Source organism: Apostichopus japonicus, chromosome 5 (genome assembly GCF_037975245.1).
Source record: "Apostichopus japonicus isolate 1M-3 chromosome 5, ASM3797524v1, whole genome shotgun sequence".
Lineage (NCBI taxonomy): Eukaryota > Metazoa > Echinodermata > Holothuroidea > Aspidochirotida > Stichopodidae > Apostichopus > Apostichopus japonicus.
In genome coordinates, this window is record NC_092565.1 from 1454046 (window position 1) to 1474525 (window position 20480).

Consider the following 20480-nt stretch of genomic DNA (forward strand, 5'->3'; position numbering starts at 1 on the left):
CTCTAATATATCAAATTGTATGAATGTAGCACATGCAATAGCATATATTCTGATTAGGGCTTTCCAATCATCCCCACCCCTCATTCCCACTCAACTAGTGGAATGACATCAAAACATTATTTATACATGTATATTATCACAATATTAGGGCGTTATGGAGGTCTGACCCTGTATAGGGTACCTAATTCCATAGTAACCCACACCACTTGACATATGCAATGAGCTAGATAGAGTGATAGTGTACAAACTGTAATTTTCAGGACATATCAAACTTTACGTAGCAGGGAGAAAAGCAAATAGACGACCAAGAGGGCAGCTAAGTCAGTTGGACCCCCCTCACCCCTCCCCGACCCTCCATCCCATTCAACAAGGATGAATACACATAACATCCTATGCTTTCAAATATTTGATCCTAATGATAGCTCTCACCTACATATAGCTGCTTTCCCAGTTTCCCCCTCCAGCAACCCCCCCCCCCTTTTGCCCTACATGATGGTTCCACATGTGGGTGGAGCCTGTAAATGTTGGACAAGGAAATTTTATACACTGATGTATTTGAGATTAAGCAGTTCACCAATTTGGAATGACATCAAAACTTTGAATCGGTGAAAATAAGATGGTCAAAAATTAATATTAGACTGTTCATTAAATTCTCACACACATTATGGGGACCCTAATAGTACAAAAAAAAACCTTCGACATTACATTTAATATACATCACCTTAATCTATGCTGTTGGAAATGGTAAAATAAATCTTTCTCAAACAATAGGAAAAAGCCATAACAGTGTACATCCCTATTTTCTCTATAATATATCAAATTGTATGAATGTAGCACATGCAACAGCATATATTCTGATTAGGGCTTTCCAATCATCCCCACCCCTCATTTCCGCTCAATTAGTGGAATGACATCAAAACATTATTTATACATAATATCACAATATTAGGACGTTATGGAGGTCTGACCCTGTATACGGTACCTGATTCCATAGTAACCCGCACCACTTGCCACATGCAATGAGCTAGATAGTGTGATAGTGTTCAAACTGTAATTTTCAAGACATATCAAACTTTACGTAGCACGGAGAAAAGCAAATAGACGACCAATAGGGCAGCCAAGTCAATTGGACCCCCCCACCCCTCCCCGACCCTCCATCCCATTCAACAAAGATGAATACACATAAAATCCTATGCTTTGAAATATTACATCCCTATTTTCTCTATAATATATCAGATTGTATGACTTTTGTACACTGTGGTGCTGGAGATGGTTGGGAAAGTGACATAGGAGCCCTATTTAGACCATTTTATGTAGCAAATGCTACATTTCTGTAGTTTGATATGTCTTTGAAACTACAGATTGTACACTGTTTTGAAGTTCATTGCATGGGGCAGGTGGAATGGGCCCATGGGGAATCAGGTACTTCATACTTTGAGTACTTTATTCAGGGTTTGACATTTCATAATGGCCTAATATTCCAATGTTATGTCTATTTAATGCTTTGATGTCATTCCACTTGTTGATTGGAAATGGGGGATAAGGTGACTTGACCACCCAATTAAGCTATATGCTGTTGCATATGCTAGATCTATAAAGTTTGGCATGCCTTGGAAAGTACACTACCTTTTAACCTTTTCCCCTATTTTTTGTCAAATATTTTATCATATTCTCACATAGATATTGTTTTTCTGCTCTCTTACAGACAAGGGCTGGCTGGCTGGCACAGTACTATCATATAAATGCTCAAGTTGGTATATCAAGGCTGCTTGGTTCCATATTATATAATGTTGTGTTGGGACCTCCGGATATGCAATAAACATGTTCTTGGATTTTGTCAGCTGGGTTGGTTTCAAGCAAACAATTCTTGCATAGTGGATATGTCAGCACTATAGCAACAGATCATACTGATTGGTGAAGTTCAGCTCTATGCACAATATTCATTTCAGAGAATCTTTGTTTCTTGTGTTCAGTTCTTTGATTATCATACATTTTGGAGACCATTGAGCACATTGTATTATATCACCATGCATTGATCTTGATATTATATTGATGAGTTATTTATTAAACTGAGATGGTATGTGTTTGAGGAGTTTTAATACTAAAGAATATATTATGATGCAAGAGAAAGGCATAATTAGAAAATTTACAAAACATTTGTGAACATCATGCTTTGTCAATGTGACAGGAAGATTAGCTATGATGAAATATAATATATACCATACCATATTATACCAGTGAAAATTATACTTTTTTAAAGATAAAGTGATGTACTGTTGATATTTGTCTTGAAACAGTTCCATATGTATGGACAAATCTGTTGCAATGTAGATACATAGGGTGCAACATATGACAAGAATTGAATAAAATTCTACTCTACTCTACTTCCTCTACAATATCTGTAATATCCTCTCTATGTTTCCACACAGTTGTATAAAAGTTCTTCTTTGGGTTTTTTTTGTGCTACTATTTTACAGGGCACGAAGGGTGTTGTTTTGGCTGTGTTTTTTCCAAGGAGGAAGGTGGATTACCCCCCTCCCCCCTGGTTCCCCACCTTCACCTTATGCTGAAATTATCCCCCTATTTTGAATCAAATTGAGTCAAGTGGTGATGCCAACCAACATGGAGTGTTTGAACAGCAGCTTGGTTTTGAACTGTTATTTAGGTAAACAGTTCAATTAAATGTTTCCTGTGTGGGAGAGGACAAAGGTGCCCACTTAAGGCTTTAAAAAGTTGGCCAGTATTGTTATCCTATATTTACCATTGCATTCTTTCAAAATTGCATGGAATTAAAATTTGAGGGATGTATCAGGAAATAAGTTCCATATGCAACAAACCAATATATGGCATCCTTCCATGACAATTGTGAAATGCCAGATATCTTGTTCAATCATTATGCCTCCTCCTCCTCCACTCCCCCCCCCCTTCCTCCACGCCAGAAATTACTACCAATAACACTATGGAATATAATTACATTGGTAATGATTGAAATTATGTGGCTTGAAGTGTTTTTTTTTCATTTTTCGATATCAACCTTTCTGCAAAAACTATAATGTGTCCCTAACGATCATTATTTGAAGTAACACACTGTTTTCCCCATCATACCCCCTTCGGCATCCCAGGAATGGATAATAAGCACACTTCGATCATGAACAGTTAGAAGTAGTGCTTCTCAAATGATATCCAGCTGATACCAGTTTCAAACAAGTCTGTGGCCAACTCACTTGTCATGTGTGAAGTAATTTTTTCCCTTATCACCCCCCCTTCCCCTTCCCCATGATATACTGACAATGGAACAGAAGCATGCTACATTGATTATGATTGAAATAACAAACTTCCAGTGAGGTCCCCATAAACCAATTCAGTGTGTGTTAAGTCAGTAGTGAGTCCCCACAAGTAATGTGGAATGTCTTGTATAGTAACACTATAACAAAAGTAAATAAAAACATAAATAATCCCTAACTTAATTTTGGATGGAAAGGTCATTACAAATTCAAAGTTTGAAGCCTCTGTGATCATTGTAACTAACGGTCCCCATAATGATAGCCAAAAGGTTGAGTCCCCGTAAACCACCTTACGCCTGTATGCGTGTGTGTGTGTGTGTGTGTGTGACGCTTAAGCTTGTATGCACGATAACTCAACAAGGGATTGACTGATCATGATCAAACTTGGTGGGTGGGTGGCCCATAGTGAGTAGATGAACCCTATTGTTTTTGGTGCCCACAAAGGTCAGTTATGGTCCAAAAACCCAAAATACTAAAACTGCAATAACTCCCAGTGCCAATGTGCGACAAGGTTGATATTTTGGGACAAGTTGTGAACTGGTTAGGGAAACATTTTGAAACTTAACGGTCATGTGATCTGAGGTCACCAAAGGTCAATTAATGTTAAAAAACTAGTTTTTTTGCGATAACTTGAGAACGAATTGTCCGTTAGGGTTGGGAGTTGCTTCAGTGTAATCCAATTGTCGACCCACATCTGGGTGACCCTTGACCTCAATTTGACCTCTGGTGACCTTTTCATGTTTTGGGGATTTTTACAGTTTCGATGCTATTTTCAGATGTCAAAGGTACCTTCCGATCATAAATATCGATAGGTTGACCCCCGTGTGACCTTTGTGTGCGAACTTATAAGGGGTCAAAGTTTTCGGTCGGAGTTAGGATGGCTGTACAGACTTATCGTGTTGATTTTTGGAATCAGCAGATCAAACTACATTTGAAACCAAGGTCAAAAGGTCAAAGGTCACATTAGAAAAAATGTGCTTAGTTTGGGAGAAAACGGGCGAAAAAGAAAATGTTTGGTTTTGATGCTAGATTTAGATATCAAAGGTACCTTCCGATCAAAAATGTCAATGGGTTGACACCCGGGTGACCTTTGTGTGTAAAGTTATACAAGGTCAAAGTTAATTTTCAGACATTTAATGCAATAACTCTCAGTTCCAAGGTGTGACACGGTTGATATTTTGGGACAAGTTGCAAATGGTATAGGGGAATATTTTCAAACTTAACGGTCATGTGATCCGAGGTCACCAAAGGTCAATTAATGATAAAAAACTAGTATTTTTGCGATAACTTGAGAACGAATTGTCCGTTAGGGTTGGGAGTTGCTTCAATTTAATCCAATTGTCGACCCGCATCTGGGTGACCCTTGACCTCAATTTGACCTCTGGTGACCTTTTCATGTTTTGGGGATTTTTACAGTTTCGATGCTATTTTCAGATGTCAAAGGTACCTTCTGATCATAAATGTCAACGGGTTGACCCCCGTGTGACCTTCGTGTGCAGAGTTATACGAGGTCAAAGTTAATTTTCAGACATTTAATGCAATAACTCTCAGTTCCAAGGTGTGACACGGTTGATATTTTGGGACAAGTTGCAAATGGTATAGGGGAATATTTTCAAACTTAACGGTCATGTGATCCGAGGTCACCAAAGGTCAATTAATGATAAAAAACTAGTATTTTTGTGATAACTTGAGAACGAACTGTCCGTTAAGGTTGGGAGTTGCTTCAATGTAATCCAGTTGTCGACCCGCATCTGGGTGACCCTTGACCTCAATTTGACCTCTGGTGACCTTTTCGTGTTTTGGGGATTTTTACAGTTTCGATGCTATTTTCAGATGTCAAAGGTGCCTTCTGATCATAAATGTCAATAGGTTGACCCCCGTGTGACCTTCGTGTGCGAAGTTATACGAGGTCAAAGTTAAAAAATATTAATGAGGTCACGGGTCAAACGTGAAAACTCCCAAGTTGCAATAACTTGGCTACTATTTATTGGAATTTCGTCAAACTTGGTATGATGATATTGGTAGATAGTCTCCACACACTGATGTGTGTTGCAATTGATATCATGCATGTTTATAAGGGGGGGGGGGCCTAGCATTATTTCGTTATGAAAAGTTTGTATGCACAATAACTTAAGAAGGGAATGACCAATCATTACCATACTTGGTGAGTGGGTGGCCCATAGTAAGTAGATTAACCCTGTTGATTTTGGTGCTCATTTCATGAATATTAATGAGGTCATGGGGTCAAACGTGAAATACTCCAAATTGCAATTACTTGGCTACTATTACTAGTCGGAATTTCGTCAAACTTGGTATGATGATAATGGTAGATAGTCTTCACACACTGATGTGTGTTGCAATTGATATCAGGGCTTAGCATTACTTTGGCAACAAAAGTTTGTGAGCATAAATTACTGTTGTTGTATTAGGGCTTTGTTAGAAATTTCCCTAGGAATGGAACTAATGAACAGCAGCAAGGAACCATGAAATGTTTTCATTCTGGTTTTCACAAGTGTCTGCTCGGGAGTTCTCTAGGGAATACTTCGACAGCAAGTTTCTGGCTTTGGCAGCTGCATTTATGGGAAGTAGTGAATGCATGGTGTTGAAGTAATGTAGATAAATATTTCTAAGACATGAAAATCCACCATTTCATCCCCTCTTTAACTTCCAAGTTATGTCTCATACAAGAGTTGAATATGATTAAACTCATGTGTTTTTGCACCATATTGACTGAAAAAAGCTTGCTTTGCTTTTGGAAATGTCAAGAAGTAAAACCATAGTCAACCAGGAAGCTCATAGCCCATAGTTTTTATGTCTATGTTACTTCAGATTTAAGGCAATGAAGATTCGCCCCAAACCGCGTGCGGCCATCTGCAAAACTTAACTTTCTGTTGCTTGCAAGTGAAGTTTTGTTCGTGTCGCTTCAAAATGCCGACAGTAATGAAACGTGATACCATGTTATCTTTAGCTGGACCTGAGATGTCCATTGCTGTATCGTGTATACACTGTGCCATGGGTATTGACCGCAGCTGTATGTACTGACTGTACACTAGTGTCTTATTACCGACAGTAGCAAGCTATGTGTGTATTTTCTGGCATCGATGGTGGTGTCTAACACTTCTGTTACACCTCATTCGAAACTAGGTCAGATTACCGGCATTAGATGTTCTTTTTGCACGAGTCTTCACACCCTTTAATTGCTGTCATAGTTTGTTTTGGGTCAGCCAGAATGAAAGTTTGAAACAGCTAAGTGTAGTAAAACAGAAATGAAGTATATTGTTTTTCCTTTAAAATGTAGAAGCCTGTATTATTCATTCTCTTCATCGTTATGTACCGTTGCTACACAACATTGCTAATCTGTCACTCACATGTAATATTGGTTTATTGCAATGTGAAATCAAGTGGTGAAACACACAGAATGGACAAGAGTGGACTAACTACACTGTAAGACAAGACTGGACTAACTACACTGTAAAACTCCTTGTCCCTTAAATCATTCTGAACCACAATATGGCTATGTTGATGAATAATCCAACCAGAGTTCATAAGTAATTTAAGCTGTTATCATATATATTATATACCACAGGAAAATTTACACCAGAACCTGATGAAAGAAGCATGGAACTGGGAACACTTCGTGAAAGTTGTGAAAGTGTCTTCATCTGAATTTATTGAAATCTATATTTCTTTTTAATTAAAGAAGACATCAATGTCGATATCAGTAATGATTGGCTCTGTGTACAGTGAATGTAATTGGGCAGTTTGTGGTGACCGTGGGTGTTACCAATGCATTTGCAACTGTGGTTTAAGTGCAATTTGTCATTTCTTTTACTTCTTATTTACAGCTCATAAACCGCTTCAGCAAAGGCAAGGATGTCCACAGAGATTGTCACAGTGCCCATTCTGTTCAAAGACCTTGGCTGGATCTCAGCTTTCTCGACAAAAAGAAATCAAGAACCATTTCAATTAAGAATTTTGACAAAAGGTGACCATATTTGACTATATAGCATATTTGGGGCCAATAGAGCATACCTTTGATACACTGTTCATTTCTATCACTTTACAGTACCTCCATTGATTCATTAATGTGAAATTTAATTTCTTATCAGTACAACTTTCATGTTTAATAAAAGCAAAATTGACAGTCTACTGTAAATGTGATGCCCATTTGGATGAATCTCAAATAATAGTTAAAGTAAATTTCACATGGCTTTACTCAGCTTAGTTTTTCGTCAATATATCATCATGATACATTGTTGTTACACGATGCACATTACAAACATTGTACCATGGGTGATTCATTAAAATGTGTATATCTGATCATCATCAGCACAATCTTCCTTCTTGCAGAGCATAAATCCTTTCTACTTTAGCTGTTCTCTTGTTGTTATGTGACTGTTCATTGCCAATTTTCTAAATTATTTATCAAAGTTTACTTATTTTTCAACACACAATATTCACACAACACATTTTTCTTAGAGAGTTTTGTTTATTTTCCCTTCTTAATAGTGGAATCAATCATTGGAAAAAATCATTGGAATAAGAAAAGAGACTTTAAAAAGAAATAAAAAAGAAAAAAAGGTTTAGCAAGTTCAACACCAATTGACTGTTATTAGTCACAACAAGTTCAACAAGATACAAGTTTATACAATAGAAAGCAGTAGTGGCTCCTGCTGTATTTATCATTTAAGTCACAACAGGTTGAAACAAGTTTCATTGGAATTTGCTGTATTAACAGGGAGAAACCAAATCTGTCAATTCGATAAAACCAATCATAATTGATACCCTATTGTATGACACTTAGTTTGGCTCTTGTTTGTTAATCATAAGTGTCTGCATGTGTTATGTTGAGACTCTTGTCACTGAAGCTAATTATCACCAGTATAACTGTCTTCATTCGATAAATTGAATTATTATATTATATTGAATTGTATTGAATTATTGTAATGAAATGACCTAATCTTAATCTTCATTTTTCATTGGATCATTTTGATCTCTGGAGTTGTTTTTGCATTGTTGACTTCAATTATTCAACAAGGATTTTCCTAAAAATATATGACATTTGCATTCAGTGTTGTAGCCATTATTGACATAATTTTGCATGAAAAAATCACCTAATATACTGTCACACATTGAAATTAATTATCTCATGCATTCTGTGTTGTATCTTTGACCTCCTATGCATAAAATAACCAAGCATATAGTGTCAAGCATTGGAATTCTTCATTTCATTCATTTTGTGCTGTAGCCACCATGTACTTCACTTAATGTTAAAGAAATAGCATGGTGCATTCTTCATTTCATGCATATGTATTGCAGCTATCTTTGATCACCTTCGCATGAAAAGAAATCACCAAACCTACTGTGAAAGTCAATATTGAGAATGACTTAAAATATGATATAGATAGTCCCACCATTCAGATGTAATTTTTTATTTAAATGCACACTGAAAGTGCCTTTATACTTGGTATGTTAAGGATCATGTATGCACTTTTAAAAGTAGAGTTAACAATTGAAATGGAAATAACTGGCTGAAAAATTACGCTTTAAGCATTGTTGTCTAATCATTCCAAGTAGCTGGAGTACTACTCAGTCTAGCACACATACCCCACTAGGACTTCTATGGCCTGCACTGACAATCCCATGTTCAAAGACATTCACAATTTATGACGGACAAAAGGCATTGTAGTCAAGCCTAAGTGGTCTTGTGGAGCCAGATTCACTGATAAAACATTTTACCCTTAGGTTTGCAGGTTAAAGAAAGCAGCATGAAAGCTTGAAAATAAAAGATAAAATTAAAAAAAATTATATAAAAGACAGAAGGAAACAACTTAGGCTCATATTCCGCTATTTTGTAGGTACTATAGGTACTATAAGATTTCAAGGCCAGAATTCTGCCTAAATTAAGCATTTCATAGTGATGGAATCCTCTGTTTCAGGTATTGTTTAAAGTGAACTGTCACAAATTGGTATTGTCCTATATGCATAATAGACCCATTCATTAATGGTTCATCCACCTGTCCTACTTTTGAATATATTTGTTAACTCACAATCGAAATATTATGTAACATCTTGCCAGTCCAAACGCTTTGCATAAGTTTAATCCTCTTGGGATTACATAACACAAGTAAAACCCTTTGTGTAGGTTAATAAATGTGACAATTAAAAAAGCATGAAGTATGTCTTCATTTGTGTTTGTGCTTTTGTAATCTTTTGTAGATTATTTAGTCAACCAGATGGAACAAGATGGAAAATGTAGTAATTCACTTTGCAGTACATTTCCCCATCCTTGTCTTTTTTCTACATTTAGACTGGAGAGGAATGTGTTTCTTCAAAGTTTCAAACACTCATTTGGAACAAATAATTTCAGCTTCATTGTTTGTTTTCCATGATTGAACCCTATACTATAGGAGAGGGGTGTTAAAACTGTCCAATTTACCTTGGCTATGTACCTAATGAGGTGTTATGTATCATCCTCCCTTTTCAGTGGCTGACCTGTCCATTCAGGTCAAGGTAGTAGCAGTCCTGGATATTTCACTTATACCATTTGTAAACTAAATGAACCTACTCCAAAACATCTTCCTCTTTCTCTTAATCGCTGCCTTTACACATCTTTCACCCCTGGTATGCAGTGAATCAATGTATCTGTCTTGCAAAAAGGGGGAGGTACAAAGCCTGCCCACTCATTAACAGTGTTCGATATTTCATTTACTTATGTTACCCAACTCCAATACACCATCCCCTGTTTCTTCAATCTGTACCCTTACCCATTCTCCATCTCGTGCTATGCAGACCCAATGCAAACTCAAATTGAGAGCTACCTTCCGTATTAATTGCATAGTTTTGTTACTGTAATTCACAACTGAAATCGACCCTGAAAATGTTGATGCAATATCTGATGACAATAAATATACTGGTTAACATACACCCCACTTTTTGGACAGTGAAGCTTTTCCTGTTGTTTTAATGCAACTAGGCGGAGGGGGTTTTGGCCCTACTTTTTTTCTATGACCTGTACATTGTCGTAAAAGTAAGTATTCCTAAAGCATTAACTAACAAGTTTGCCTATATATAATGTTTCACCACTCAAAATCATTTTCCACTTTGTGTCCACCCCCGCCCCCTACATCCCCGGCATGCACTGAAGCAATCCAAAATGACATTGGGAGCTGCCTCCTTTATTGATTGCATAATTTTGTTTCTTTCACACCAGATATAGACCTTCAACGTAAGTGCTAAATCTGATAACACTAACTATATGTGGAGATTAATATACACCCCTTTTTTGGTGGGGGGGGGCTGTGAATCATTTCCATTTGTCTTTTATGCAACTGAGGGGAAGTGGGTGTCCTGCCTTTCCTTTCGTCTATGGGTTACCTGCACAAAGTTAGTATTCCAGGATAATTTAACACATAACTTTGCCTATATATGATTTTACACCACTCCAAAACATGTTATCCTTTGTGTCCAGGGCCCACCCTTACCCATCCTCTCCCCCTAGCATGCAGTGAACCAAAGCAAAAACACATTGGGGCTTCTTCCCTAGATAATTGCATAATTTTGTTTCCTTCACACCAGATAAAGACCAGCCTACAACATTAATGCTATATCTGCAAATGCTAAATGTATGTAGATGTTAACATACACCCCAGTTTTGGGGGCTGTGAATTATTGTTCTTTATTTTTTTTTTCATGCTGTTAATGGGAGGGGGGTGCTGGCCTTCCTTTTGTTTATTTGTAACCTGACATTACATCAAAGTTAGTATTGTAGGATATCTCACTACAATAACTTTGCCTATATATAATGTTACACAACTTTGATACATTTTCTCCCTTGTGTCCAGCCCCACCCTAACCCCCCCCCCCCCTCCTCCAACCATTGCGTGCAGTGAAGCAATGCAAAATACTATTGGGAGCTGCCTCCCTTATCTATTGCATTTCTTTCCTTTACACCAGATATATACCTTTAAAACATTAATGCCATATCTGTTAACACTATATATATATATATATATATATATATATATATATCTGTAGAGGTTAACATACACCCCATTTGTAAGGACAGTGAATAATTTCCCTTTGTTTTGCATGCAGTTAATGTGACATGGTGTCCTACCCTACCTATTGTCTATGGGTAACCTGTACATTGCATCAAAGTTAGTATTCCAGGAAATTTCACTACAATAGCTTTGCCTATACTGTACTCAGTGTTTTAACACTCCACTTGCCCCTTTGTGTCCAGTCACCACCCTTACTCCCAACCCCCCCCCCACCCGCCCCAACCACCACTGCCATATAGAAGCACATGGGGAGCTGCCACCTATATCGATTGCATAATTATGTTTCTTTACACCAGATTTAAACCTTACAAACATAAGTGCGATATCTGATAACACTATATATATATAGAGGTTAACATACACCCCATTTTTGTTGGGGGGGGGGGGTAGGAGCTGTGAATCATTTCCCTTTGTTTTTCATGGAAGTAAGGGGAGGCGGTGTGGTACCCTTCCCATGGAAGTCGCTAGAGGGGGGTGTGGGAATGTCTCACCCCAATCTTGGTAAACTGACGATAGTTGTAAAATATGAGTGCGACAGTTGGAATTTCCTACTGTCGCACTCTAATTTTTCCGACTGTCGCACTCTAATTTTCATACATTCTTGTAATTTTGAGTGACCTAAAATTTCCAGTCAAAATTGACCTTTAATCAGTCATATTTACCACGTTTTCCTTGTCACGTTGAAAAATTGTGTCTCGCGATCCTTATACTCCACCATACAAACAAAATGCCTAATAGAACCACTGTGTAACGTAAGCATATATAAAACTCAATGCTAATCTACAGAAGCTAAAAAGTGCCATCAACATAAGAAAAACTTTGCCCCATAAGGCAAAATTTTCAGTAAATTGTTTAGATAACAACATAAAATCTGATCAAAAGACAGAAAAATGTTGGATTGCTCAGTTGCTTTAACCATGGAGGTAAAAACAGACTGAGCAATTGAACAATTATATGAAAAATGTTTAATTGACAACTTATCATATCTCGTGAATTGGACATTTTGCTGCAAAATGTTCAATTGTTCACTTCATTCCATCTGAGCAATTGAAAATATTTTGCAAAATGGTTAATTGACAACTTATCGTATCTCGTCAACTCAACGTTTTTCTGCAAAATGTTGAATTGTTCACTTCCAAACGCTCAGTTGGAATGAAGTGAACATTTGATTTGTGAACACTTGATGTGAGTGATAAATAGCCCCAACCCCCCTCCCCCCTAAGAAAAAAATATTAAACGCGCTAGGAAAAAGCACTGCATTTCCCCCCCTTTATTACGTTAACATAGCTTTTGTACTTAGTAGTTTATGTAGCCTATCAAGCAGATAACATACACTCAGTTGCTTACTTGCTTAACCAGAGTGATTATGTTTGTGAAGTGAGGGCCAGTGGTACAAATGTACCGAAAAAAGATCGGAACAAAAGTGCAGTCGTGAAAGATAGGTACGGTGTCTGACTGTAACTGACCGTATCGTTGGCGAGTAGTGCGGGGGGGGGGGTACAAGGCAACAGTCGGAATTTTCTGGCTCCAAAACCCATCCAGTTGGAATTTCAGCCAGTACACCCCCCCCCCCAATCATCAGGCCTTAGCTACGTCCCTGACCCTTCCTTTCGTCTTTGGTAATCGGTACATTAATGTCATAGTTAGTATTCCTGGATATTTCACCAATAACTGTGCCACTTTATAGTTTTACTCCACTCCCCTGTGTGTCCATCACCTTCCACCGCCTCACACACACCTCCCCCCCCCCCCCACTCACCTTCCACTTTCCACCGCCTGGCACGCACCTTCCACCGCCTCACACATATCTTCCATCCCTTCCCACTTACCTCTCCCTGCCTCATCTTCTCCCCTCGCACTCAGCTTTACCCCCTCCCACTCACCCTCCCCCTGCCTCAGCTTCCACCGCCTCGCAGGCACCTTCCATTCCCTAGCACACACCTTCCCCCCTCGCACTCACCTCCAACGCCTTGCACTCACCTCTCATCACCTCGCACACATCTTCCTCCCCCACTCACCTCCCCCTGCCTCATCTTCCCCCTAGCACTCACATGCACCCCCTCCCACTCACCTTCCCCTTGCCTCACCTTCCAACGCCTTGCACGCACCTTCCATCCCCTCGCACACCTTTCACCCCCTCCCACTCACCTTCCCCCCTAGCACTCACCTTCACCCCCTCCCACTCACCTTTCCCCCTAGCACTCACCTTCACCCCCTCCCACTCACTTTCCCCTTGCCTCACCTTCCAACGCCTCGGACGCACCTTCCATCCCCTTGCACACACCTTTCACCCCTTCCCACTCACCTTCCCCTGTCTCACCTTCCCCCTCGCACTCACCTTCACCCCCTCCCACTCACCCTCCCCTGCCTCACCTTCCACCGCCTCGCAGGCACCTTCCATCCCCTAGCACCCACCTTCCTCCTCGCACTCACCTTCCACCGACTCTCACGGCTCTTCCATCCACTCGCACACACCTCCCCGCCCCTCCTCCCCTCGCACTCACCTTCACCCCTCCCACTCACCCTCCCCCTGCCTCACCTTGCACCGCCTCGCACGCACCTTCCATCCCCTAGCACACACCTCCCCCTCGCACTCACCTTCCAACGCCTCTCACGGATCTTCCATCCCCTCGCACACACCTCCCCCCCCCTCGCACTCACCTTCCACCCCCTCGTACGCACCTCTCACCGAATCGCACCCACCTTCCATCCCCTGCCTCACCTTCCTCCGCCTCGCACCCATGTTCCATCCCCTCCCACGCACCTTGCAATCACCTCCCCCCACTCACCTTCCACCGCCTCGCACGCACCTTCCACTGCCTCGCACACACCTTTCACCCCCTGCCCCACTCACCTCCCCCTGCCCCACTTTCCACCACCTCGCACGCACCTCCCCCCCCCCTTGGCATGCCGTGAACCAATGCAAGACATATCTGGAGCATCCTCCCTTATCGATTGCATAATTTTGTTACTGAAGATATATACCATGATAGCATTGGTGCCTTATATAATAACACTAAATGTATGGTGGTAAACAAACACCCCGAAAATGGGATATGAAAAGCGCTCTGGGTATATGTTAACCGAAATGGATATACCGTTCCCTTATGGGCTATAGAATACCCCCTCAATAGTTTTGCCATCATATACCCCCTTGTTTGTGACAAGTTGTATACAAGGTACAACATGACACCCCTACCATGGTGTTTGGTCACATGTCCAACTGGCAACCTATACCCCACTTAGAAGGGTGTCAACATATGCCCCAATCCAGTGCTATATATATATATATATATATATATATATATATATATATATATGCAGTAGCTTGCCCGAATCTTTTTCAAATTTTTGCCCGACAATTCATTGATTTTCTTTATTTAGCATCATGATGCTCGAATATTTCCGTGTAACACCACCGTAAGCGCAGCTCACCTGGGCTACCACGCTTTTTGCATACTGTTTTGTGAGACAAATTGCAGTCTCACCCGACACAGCGACATTATCCCGCCTACGTGTCGTTGAACAATGTATGTTTTTCTGGAGGCAGCAGAGTACTGTGTTAAAATAATAAATACGGTAACTAAATATGAGCTTAAAAAATGTACTGTCCTATTTTTCCCCTTGAAAGTGATGTAACCATATTTTCTTCTTCTAATTTACAAAATTTTTGGGGAAGTGTAAATTTCTAAAACGTGAGATTATAAAATAAAGAATGTTTAGTTGCAACTTGCAAGGCCTCAGATGTGCCGTTTCCGGCAATCTGAGAGGCATTTTTTGCCAAAAATTTTCTGGTGGCGCTCCGCTTAGATAGTGTCACGGGAACTTTCGGGCACAAAAATTTCTGCCCCCCAAACTGAAATGGTCCCGTACGCCTATGGGCCTTACTTTTACACAGATTTAAACACAGAATTTCTTAACTGCTCTGTGTCACCTCCAATCCTCCTTATTTGCACACCATCTCTACTTTGATTTATGCGCTTCCACATCAAGGCACTCAAAACGATCGTGGTGACTGAAAATATGCCAAAACAGGCACTGCGTTAGGTCATTTTACGTCTTGTGTGTGTGTTTGTTTTCAAGACAGTGAGTAACATACACACAGGTGTTTCACATTCATAATTATGAACACATTCTTTCTTCTACTATAATATTACATAACAATAGAATTCAACACATGTGCACAAACCCTCGTGCCATCACCATCGCGTAGATTCCTTTTGTCTTGGAAATCAAAGCCTGCTATGGACTCCAGCTAGTCTTAAGATAGACTTTCAAGTAACTTACTTGCCCGTGAGTATAAATGCCACTAAGTTTAATCTTTGGAATCTGTAAAGCAAATCTATCTGTATTTTAGATGGGTTTTTGTCCTGTTGAACTGTTTGTTTAATGGTGGTTCAAGTGAATATTTGTGAGGGTATTTAATAATTTCTCTGTCAATCTTTGAAAAAGCTATAGTGAATGAATATCAAGAAGTTTTGGATTGTTTCCACATTTATCAATCTCATGAGGCATCTATTTACAAACAATGATATAGGCCTATATTAACCAACCAACTCTACAGACTAGAAATCAAAGCAAACAAGGAGACAAAGTAAGTCAAGCTTTCTTCATATCTATTGAATGTACTGAAAGCATCATTAGCCAGTTACCAGCACGACTTGTTAACATATACCTATTGAATGTACTGAAAGCATCATTAGCCAGTGACCAGCACGACTTGTTAACATATATCTATTGATTGTACTGAAAACATCATCTCTGCCAGATACCAGCACGACTTGTTAACATATATCTATTGAATGTACTGTAAGCATCATTATCAGCCATTAACCAATTATGAAAGAGCACAGTGTATATAAATATTACACATTCACAAACAGCACAACTTGTTAACATATCAATACACATCAGTAATACAGATATGCATTATGCATCTTGACAACTATATCAGAAACTGTTGTAGACAATAATTATGTCAGAATATAAAAATAATTCACCACATTACAAGTGAAAGACGTCTAAATTAATATCTTAATTAAAGATTTATCAAAGAAAATAATTGATTACAATGTAAATAAAGAGGAATGGTACACTAGTTGAATTTCCTAATCAGCAGCTTCAAATGTGTATGTTTATGCAAACACTGTGTATGTTGCATCTTAACACACCATCACAGGGTTTAGTTTATACTTGATGCAGTGGCGTGCACAGGACTTTAAAGATGGGGCCCAAATTCAGAACTGTCCCGACTGATTGATGTATGGGGCTGAACTGTTGTGGAATTGCCCATGCGCAAATAAGGGATTTTATATGGAGAGAGGGGGGGGGGGGTGAACTTGGGTCATTGAAGTTGACCCCTAAGTTGGGGGTCTGAGTTTTCACATAAATTTAAGTCCATACCAAATAGCTCTATATGCAGGATTGCGCTAATAAATAATAAACTCCAAAATGAACCCAACTGATTGGGTATAGATCTGACTCTATATAGGATGGCCAGATGTGTATGTTAAGAGGGAAGGGTACTGCTGTGAGGTTCATTGCAGGCAACTCCCATGCAGAAAGGGGGAGGTGTGGGGTCCTACACCAAACTTAGTGCAGTATGAGGCATATTTACATTATAATTTTATAAGCAGCTCCAAACAAAAGATGGGATAATAAATTATAAATTCCCAAACTGATTAAAGTAGTGGCCTGAAACTTTATGAGTGGACCAGAGGCGATTGAAAGAAATTTATAACAGAGAGGGTGTTGCCCTGGATTCACTGAAGCCAACAAAGGTTGCAGGATCCTCCCCGGGATTTTTTTTTTTTAATTTTAAAGCAGCATTTGCGTTTGGTCGCCGTTTTCTACTTTCTTGACATGTCCATCGAGTTTTATACATATATCAATCACAAAACAGCAAACTAAGATATTAGCCAAGTTTTTCCCTGCCAACAGCGTTAATTGGCTAGCAGTTAAGGATATTTGCAGATAATGAGAAGAGTGTCCACGACAAATTCGACTGTTAAAATTAATCGCATACAGTTCCCCCAAACCCACTAGTTTGAATGCAACCAATCAGAAATGCAGGTTTAGTTATGAGCCGTTGCTAAATATAGATTCAAGACTTTGCGTTGGTACAACCAGGGAGTTGTTATGCAACTCCCTGGTACAACTGCCATATAGACTGTACACAAATCAAGCATGGTGTTATATTACGTATTGGTCAATGACGTTCGTAGTGTTTAAATATTCATAATATGGGCGAGGTTTATTGGGATCCCAACGGAAAATATCTTGGAGAAAAACAAAGTTGAAAGTTGCAAATTTTTCGACTTTTATGCCACCATTTTAAGTAAAATTTAAATAGATAAGCTAGTTATGTATGTTGTTATGGCATAGTGGAGTCAGTGAGGTTGAGAAAAATCATAGAAAAGGATGCAAAATGCTGCTCTAAGCTGTCAAATGGTGCACTCTGAGACATCTTTAGACTATAAGTTAGGTGTACAGACATAGCCCTAAATACAAGTTTCAGCTAAAACCTACTTTGTGTGAGGCTGGAAGAGGGTGGGGGGGGGGGGGGTTGTGCTCTTGTAATAGGGTCCTATAAAACTTCCCCCAACTGAATAATTTTTTCCCAACTGAACCATGTCCCTTAAAGTGAGGATTGGAGTCAGGGGCAATGGCACACTCCTTTTGTGCAAGCCACTGACTTGATGAATAAAATATGTGTAGATAACAACTGGCTAAATATTGGGTCTTAAGGGCAGCTACTGTTTAGTGATCTGCTTCTAATGCATAGAGAATACAATGGGCTGGTTAGTAAACATGAATATACAATCATTATTTGATTGAGTTTGAGAATAAAAGACAAAATTCAGAGTAAGATACATTGTACTTGACATGATCTGGCAGCCTTCATCAGTACCCTGCCAGGTCCACATGAAATCCAGATCTGAATTCATAGTTGTGATGCTATCATATCAGTTCTCACTTTGGTGGTTATGTTTAAGTGTTCCACCAGTGTTATTTGTGGACACAAGCCCTGTGAAATATGCCTAAATCTAGTCAATCACATATTGTACACTGAACACAATTTTCTAATTAAAAAAACCTAGAAATCCTATGTATTAATGCTACTGCATCGGTCCCATTCTATCCATTCAATAGTAGTGTATTATAGTAGCGTAGTAATGTAGTAGAGTAGTAATGTAGTAGAGAAGTAATGTAGTAGTGTAGTAATGTAGTAGCATAGTAATGTAGTAGCATAGTAATGTAGTAGAGTAGTAAGGTAGTAGTGTAGTAATGTAGTAGTGTAGTATAGTAGTGTAGTAATGTAGTAGTGTAGTATAGTAGTGTAGTAATGTAGTAGTGTAGTAATTGAGTAGTGTAGTAATTGAGTAGTGTAGTAATGTAGTAATGTAGTAGAGTAGTAATGTAGTAGTGTAGTAATGTAGTAGTGTAGCAAAGTTCAGTTCATTATACAATGCATCTTGACAGAAAACTTCCAAAAATGTCGGACTCTTGTGAACAATGATACATAAATTACACAAGTATCTTTGTGGTTAGACTTATAAGTTGCGCTATATAAAAACTGTTAATTATTATTATTATTATTATTATTACTTAAAGTGAGTTTTCTATGAAGGTTTAAGAATAAGAGAAAGAGACTTAGAAATGGAGGTTAGAGATCTACTTGTATAGTACCAGCATTCATTGCTGCTTGGCGTGGTCTTAGAAATGGAGGTTAGAGATCTACTTGTAGTGTACCAGCATTCATTGCTGCTTGACATGGTCTTAGAAATGGAGGTTAGAGATCTACTTGTATTATACCAGCATTCATTGCTGCTTGGCATGCTCTTAGAAATGGAGGTTAGAGATCTACTTGTATAGTACCAGCATTCATTGCTGCTTGATGTGTTCTTAGAAATGGAGGTTAGAGATCTACTTGTATTATACCAGCATTCATTGCTGCTTGGCGTGCTCTTAGAAATGGAGGTTAGAGATCTACTTGTAGTGTACCAGCATTCATTGCTGCTTGGCTTGGCGTGCTCTTAGAAATGGAGGTTAGAAATCTACTTGTATTGTATCAGCATTCATTGCTGCTTGGCCTGCTCTTAGAAATGGAGGTTAGAGATCTACTTGTATTGTACCAGCATTCATTGCTGCTTGGCGTGGTCTTAGAAATGGAGGTTAGAGATCTACTTGTATTGTACCAGCATTCATTGCTGCTTGGCGTGGTCTTAGAAATGGAGGTTAGAGATCTACTTGTATTATATCAGCATTCATTGCTGCTTGGCGTGGTCTTAGAAATGGAGGTTGGAGATCTACTTGTATTGTACCAGCATTCATTGCTGCTTGGCATGGTCTTAGAAATGGAGGTTGGAGATCTACTTGTATTGTACCATTATTCATTGCTGCTTGGCGTGCTCTTAGAAATGGAGGTTAGAGATCTACTTGTATAGTACCAGCATTCATTGCTGCTTGATGTGTTCTTAGAAATGGAGGTTAGAGATCTACTTGTATTATACCAGCATTCATTGCTGCTTGGCGTGGTCTTAGAAATGGAGGTTAGAGATCTACTTGTATTGTACCAGCATTCATTGCTGCTTGGCGTGGTCTTAGAAATGGAGGTTAGAGATCTACTTGTATTATATCAGCATTCATTGCTGCTTGGCGTGGTCTTAGAAATGGAGGTTAGAGATCTACTTGTATTGTACCAGCATTCATTGCTGCTTGGCGTGGTCTTAGAAATGGAGGTTAGAAATCTACTTGTATTGTACCAGCATTCATTGCTGCTTGATGTGTTCTTAGAAATGGAGGTTAGAGATCTACTTGTATTGTACCAGTATTCATTGCTGCTTGGCATGCTCTTAGAAATGGAGGTTAGAGATCTACTTGTATTGTACCAGCATTCATTGCTGCTTGATGTGTTCTTAGAAATGGAGGTTAGAGATCTACTTGTATTATACCAGTATTCATTGCTGCTTGGCGTGCTCTTAGAAATGGAGGTTAGAGATCTACTTGTATTGTACCAGCATTCATTGCTGCTTGATGTGTTCTTAGAAATGGTGGTTAGAGATCTACTTGTATTGTACCAGTATTCATTGCTGCTTGGCATGCTCTTAGAAATGGAGGTTAGAGATCTACT

At 39.2% G+C, this 20480-nt stretch overlaps 4 long non-coding RNA genes across 8 annotated transcripts in view; 3 read left to right on the forward strand and 1 right to left on the reverse strand.

The window, feature by feature from the left end:
* LOC139967263 (uncharacterized) overlaps positions 1-2566 on the forward strand; it is a 101674-nt gene extending 99108 nt beyond the window's left edge. Inside the window, exon 2 of the long non-coding RNA XR_011792940.1 lies at positions 1706-2566. This is a non-coding gene — a long non-coding RNA (uncharacterized lncRNA). The remainder of the gene's footprint in view (positions 1-1705) is intronic.
* LOC139967262 (uncharacterized) overlaps positions 1-11159 on the forward strand; it is a 152861-nt gene extending 141702 nt beyond the window's left edge. For 4 of the 5 annotated variants that reach the window (XR_011792936.1, XR_011792939.1, XR_011792937.1 and 1 more), the window contains exon 6: positions 7130-11159. This is a non-coding gene — a long non-coding RNA (uncharacterized lncRNA). The remainder of the gene's footprint in view (positions 1-7129) is intronic. The other variant, XR_011792935.1, reaches the window with a different exon arrangement.
* The window catches only part of LOC139967266 (uncharacterized), a 386449-nt gene that overhangs the window by 145562 nt on the left and 220407 nt on the right, over positions 1-20480 (reverse strand). The gene's annotated exons all lie outside the window — the stretch shown is intronic.
* On the forward strand, positions 14674-20279 carry LOC139967260 (uncharacterized). The gene is made up of 3 exons (XR_011792934.1): positions 14674-19327; positions 19396-20088; positions 20152-20279. It is a non-coding gene; the product is annotated as an uncharacterized lncRNA (long non-coding RNA).